Genomic DNA, 6,376 nt, shown 5'->3' with positions numbered 1-6,376 from the left:
ACTGTCCTGCACCCTGACAGGCATGCTGACTTCTCTAAGCAACCATCATGGGCCAGTCAAAGCAGGACACTGGAATGGAGACAAAGTAGCAGCTACTCCACTCAGCTTAATTTTTGCATCATCCTCAAAGTGATAGAGAAGAATAATGAAGTGATAATAAAAAAACATGTTCGGAGCAGAATGTGCCTTGATAGATGCTGCAGAAGCAGCAAATAAAGCTGAAGGGCACAGGTCGGATCTGATAAATTATAGCCCAACCCACAAACAGCAGAGATTTTACCACTTTAATGGCAATATATTGCTTATTTATGTTAAAAGATTTGACTTGAGAAAAGATTAGGAATTTTCCTAAAATATGAAAGGATCAGATATCTGATAAAACTCCTAGACCAATGAGGCATTTGAGCTTGTTTGACTAATGAAATCAATATATACATACCTTCCAGTGAAAATGTCTTTGCTCACAAGGTGTTCCTTAGTCAAATTGTTTTCAATGGTTAATCCATTCTGGAACTACTGACAGATGAAAGAATCCTTGATGTGTGTATTTCAAGTCATGCTATTTATTTTCTTGAAACCAAAATGAAAGACTGAGCTTCTAAAGATAGAGCCTGGCAGAAGCACTTACTGCTTAAATGGCATTGTCCTTCCCTTTTGCTTTTGAACATCTGAGCAACTCAGTAGTTAGAGCTTGGGTGAGTGAGGTGTTGAGTCTTCACTGCTGAATTGTGACTGTTAACAGCTGCCATCCATATCTTCCTCTTCAAAACTCTTCCTGTTTTCTGGAGTTCTAGTTCCTCACTTTTGTTTACATGAACAAAAAAAAAAAAAAAAAAAAAAAGAAAAAGAAAAAAGAAAAAAGAAAACTGACATTGAAGAAAATGATTATTTAAAATTAATGGAAAGCTTTTGTTCTTAAAAAATGTTATGATGGGCTGTTTGAACTGTTTTGTTGGAGCAGCTTCTCTTGGACACCATCTCCAAGCATATGAACCCTGCCAGACCATCTGGTGACCAGTTATGCAAAACAGGGGCGTCCTTGGCTGCAAGGGATGCACCAAAATAACACAGTTAAAAGTTCACTGGCTAATGATAACTATACAGCCCATGTGCACATTCTTGCTACAGATGGAAGGCAATGGTGGAGAATACGTGGGAAGAGAAGGAAATAATGGGAAATAGAGAATGATAGGGAATATACTGGGAATAGATGGGAATGATGGGGGAAATTAGGGAGTAGAAATGATGGGGAACAGATGGAATAATAGGAAATTGCAGGGAATAGATGCAGAATAGAAGGGGGTATAGTAAGGAATAGCTAGGAATAGAAAGAAATTATGAGGAATAGTTCTGAATAGATGGGAATGACAGGGAGTAGAAGAGAATGATACACAATGCAGGGACTAGAAAGAAATTGAACACCTAAGGGAGCAGAAAGACAGAAAAGCATACAGAAAGGCGATAGAAGGAATGGAAGGAGATAGAAAGGACAGGCCCAGTTTAGACATGTTGTATCTGTGAAGTGCGAATGGTCATTATCATATCACAGAGTAACAGATTGATAGTTTTGGCCTTCTGTCAGCCTGGGGACACTTGAAATGGTGACCTAGATGCTACACACTGGAACCATCTCTGTCAGCAGACTTAATATGTTTTTGAAAGTATTTTGAAGGAGATGTAGAAAAACAGTCCTGAATATACTGTGAAGTATAGCAGCTACACACTACACACTGGTTTGGTAGATAGACTTTAGTGGTGGATAGACCACTTCCAGTCCATCAGTTAAAAAAGACTTTTCCAGAGAGCAGGGACTGCAAGAACTTGCTAGTGTACTCTTTACCTCTACTTTTCGCATCAAAAATAACATCCAGAAGATCCTTCCAACACTGTTTAAATGCCCTATAATGTTTTGGTTGTGGGTTTTTTCCTAAGTGTCAAAGCTCAGAAAGCTGGTCAAGTCATTCCAGCTAAACAGTGCTAACAACAGAGCCCTGAAATGCTGTCAGGCTCCTTTGTTGAAGAAAAAATGATCAAACAAACCTGAAAACCCACAGAATAGTTTATAAAGATCAGATTCTTATTTTTACTCTTTTAATATATAAGTATTAAATCTTTGTAAATTTCTGACCTGTATAAAGTATTCTCCAACTACTGGGGTTTTTTGGTAAATATGTTAAGTAATTCCCCCGCCTCTTCAGCAGCTTTCTCACACTAATGCATGTATTTCTGTAGAAGTGTATAATCCCTTTTAATTGTTCATAATATCTTGTCTACTGTGTATTCCACAGTGTCTTTCCATATTGTTTTATTGCTGCTCAAGATGATCTAGTATCTAAATCTATGGCCAAGACAGTCTGAGCTTGAGGGAAGGTCAATTAATATGTTTCATTTGGTGTGGGGATGACAGATTAGATTTCTGATCTGTTATCTGTCCAAAAGCTGTGTTAAGTTTCTGCAATGATTACAGCTGGCAGAATACGCAAGCTTATTTAGACTAGGGATTTATATCATGACTAGTAAAGGCACATGGTTATTCCTGTATTAACCAAATGTTTACTTGATTAAAAAAAAAATCTGTGTGGAGGGCCTTTAATAGAGGTCCAGTTTCTTGGGAACTTCCACTGCAGCTCCTGTAAAGCTGTTGGAGATAAATGGAGTGAGAAACAACTGTTTCTAGAGCTGCTTCTAAGCAAAAACAGAGCTCTAAAAGCTCTTTTTTTAATTAACCCCAAGGTATGTATTATATAAGTACCATCAGAAGGTTATCCAGATAATCTGTGAAACATTTTTTTAAACTGCTGAATCTGTTCTTGGCATCTTTTATGCCCTGTATCTATTCAGAAGGCATAGCAGTAAATTTAAGAGGCCTTACTGTCTCTCTTCAGTCTTCTCACTGCTCCTCCTTAGTTCCTGGTTTTTGGCAGTTCTGGGTGACACCCTTTCAAGCACAGTTGTGTCGTCCTCTTGAAGCTGTGCATATGCCTGTTGTGTTGCATTCAGTGGAGCAGTACAGAAGCTCTGTGACCGAACCGTCAGGGCACTGTTATGTAATGTACAATTTAAGTCCGTTTTTCAGCATAAAGTCAGCAGTACAGCTAGGAAACATTTTTCAGAATTCGTGGAACAAGTGTGAGTGTGTTCATGTACCAAGATTTTTTCTTGGTAATAAACTTTTCTTTTTAACCAGTGTCTTCCTTCTTTTTTAATTTTAAGGTGCCAGGGATTTTTAGGGGAGGTGTGGGGGTTGTTTTATTTCTTTTTCCTCTCCCATGGTTGTCTTTCATCGAAAATGACCTGAAATTCCCCAACTCAGATCAGTTTGAGCAGTTCAGTCTGTTACTCTGAGAACCTCTGAACTTCCCCTCACCCCACCTTTTCAGGACCTTTCCTTTTCAGTTCCTTTCTCTTTTCTCTTTACTTTTTCTCCCTCGTCCTCTTCCTTTTGACTTGATGGCAGTGTAATTAGCATTTATTTTGTGCCCTAGGAGAAAAACTCTCAATGGTTAATTGAGTCCTGAAGTAACTAATAGTCAGCTTTAACCACAGTATTAAGACACTCTTAAATGTATTTACAAGAAGAAACAAGTATCCCTTACACTCCTGTATGTGGTCATTGTTGTCTAGGAAGTTATAGGTAGGTAAGTAGGTAGCCACTGCTGTCCAAGATAGAGTTGGTCTGTCTGTTGACATCACACTTGATAAACTGAGCCACAATAGGAACATTTTAAGTCTTGTACCTATATCTAGTTTATTGTTCCTAGGAAAACAAAGGTCACCTACACAAATATGGTGGTTTATTTTGCAGAGAAGAGTAGAGGTCAAGCACCTCTGGATGCAAGCAGTGCGGCATGCAAAAAGGATGCCATTGGCAAAAAGGGGGAAAAAAGAAGAGAAAGATGAAAGGCGAAAGAGAAGAAAAAGTAAAGTTAGGAAGGGTGGAAGACAGCATCACAGGAAGGATGACTAACTTGTTTCAAGTCACACCTACTATTGTATGGGCAACATTTTTATAGGATTGTATACATTCTGCCTTGTACTCCACTTCTAGTGAGGTTAAAAATGACCTAATCTGACAAGTTTTGAGAAACTAAAGCCAAAGTCTTTCCAAGATGCTACATATGAGCTAAAGGACAGGTAATTCTACTAGATTCATTGAAACCAACCTGGGAATGGGGGGTACATACAAGTTAGGTATTAAGTAGATATATTTACTATTAAAAATGTATCAAACTCCCCATTGGTTTTACTGGTCTAATGCAATGTATATTTATTTTTAAACCAGTATGGCCCATAATTGAACTTCATTACATATATTCCCTCCCGTGGGGGACGGAGGGCCCATCTGCAAAACAGACTTGCTGTCTAGGGAGGTTCGCTGCTTGCTGGGGGCTCAGATCTGGGATGCTGTAGAGAGGTTGCTGAGGCTTGTCCAGTCCTTGGACTATTACCCCTTTCTGCTCATTCACATGCAAACTGATGATCCTATCAGGAGTCTTTGAATGTACCAAGAGTGACTACATGGCTCTGGGGGGGGGGGAGGAGTGAGGTCATGGGGGGCTAGGTGGTTTTCTCCTTGATACTACTAGTGAAGGGAAGAGGCTTAAGGAAGAGTGGATGGATCCTGACATTCAGCACCTGGTTATGCAGCTGTGTTGATGACAGGGATTTGGCTTTGAAACCACAGGACCCTTTTTGAGAATTGAGGACTGATAAGAAGAGATGGAATCCACCTGCAAAGATGTTTTCCATCTCTGCCAACAGACTGACCAACCTGGTGAGAAAACTAGGAAAGATGGGGGAGGGAGATGACAACCCACAGTCAAGTGGGAAAGTGCTGGACTGGGTTGGCAAGCAAAAGCTGCAGGGTGGTGTAGATGAGAATCCTCAAAATTAACAGAACAGGGCAGAATGAGGTTCACCCCAAGTGCACACACATAAGTAAGAAAGTACAAAAAGGACAGCATTGCGGGGGAAGCTCTTATCCTTTTCCTGGGAAGTAGGTTGAACTGAGTGCCTCTCAGAAGGAACTTTACACTAATGCATGCAGCATAAGGAACAAACAGGAGGAATTAGGTGTGCATGCAGTTACAGGGCTATGTTCTCATTGGGATCATCAGGACGTGGTGGGATAGCTCATACAACTAGAGCGCTACAATGGATGAATACAGGCTGTTTAGGAAGGACAGGCTGGGAAAGTGAGGGGAGGGAGTTGCCCTCTATGTGAGACGACAACTGGAATGCATGAAGCCCTGCCTACAGAAGGGAGATGAGCCAGCTGAGAGCTTATGGGTCAGGATTAATGGGCAGACCAATATAGGCAATGTTGTTGTGAGTGTCTGCTACAGACCACCTGATCAGGAAGAAGCAGAGAGAAGGCAAAGATACTGAATGTATTTCTTGCTTCAGTCTTCACTGCTAAGACCAGCCCTGAGGAATCCCAAACCCTGGAGACAAGGGAGAAAGTCTGGAGAAAGGAAGACTTGGATAAGGAGGCTCAGGTTAGAGATCATTTAACCAAACTTGACATCCACAGGTCCATGGGCCTTGATGGGATTCACCCATGAGTGCTGAGGGAGCTGGCCAATGTCATTGCAAGGCCACTCTCAACCATCTTTGAAAGGACATGGAGAGCAAGAGAGGTACCTGAGGACTGGAAGAAAGCAAATGTCACTCCAATCTTCAAAAAGGGCAAGAAGGAGGGCCCAGGGACCCAACATGATCCCTGGGAAGGTGATGGAGCAGCTCATTGTGGATACCATCTCCAAGCATATGAAGGACAAGAAGGTGATTGGGAGATGTCAGCACAAGGGGATGCCAGTTCACAAGGGGAAAGCATGCTTAGCCAATCTGATGGCCTTCTGTGATGGAATGACTGGCTGGGGAGATGAGGGCAGAGCAGGGGATGTCGTCTCCCTTGACTTCAGGAAGGCTTTGGATACTGTCTCTCGTAACATCCTCTAGGCAAGCTGATGCAGTAGGGGTGAGATGAGCACAGTGAGGTGGACTGAAAGCTGGCTGAAAGGCAGAGCTCAGAGGGTTGTGATGAGTGTCGCAAAGTCTAGCTGGAGCCCTGTAGCTAGTGGTGTTCCCCCAGGGGTCAATACTGGCTCCAATCCTGTTCAACTTAGTCATCAGAGACCTGGATGAAGGGACAGAGGGCACCCTCAGCAACTTTGCTGATGATGGAGAGGAGAGGATGATACACCAGAGGGCTGCGCTGCCATTCAGAGGGACCTCGAGAGGCTGGACAGATGGGCAGAGGGGAACCTCATGACGTCCAACAAAGGGAAATGCAGAGTCCTGCCCCTGGGGAGGAATAACCCCAGGCACCAGTAGAGGCTGGGGCCTGATGTGCTGCAAAGCAGCTCTGCAGAGA

The sequence above is a fragment of the Dromaius novaehollandiae genome, chromosome 20, assembly GCF_036370855.1.
Source record: "Dromaius novaehollandiae isolate bDroNov1 chromosome 20, bDroNov1.hap1, whole genome shotgun sequence".
Classification (NCBI taxonomy): domain Eukaryota; kingdom Metazoa; phylum Chordata; class Aves; order Casuariiformes; family Dromaiidae; genus Dromaius; species Dromaius novaehollandiae.
Note: the sequence above shows the minus strand (reverse complement) of the source record.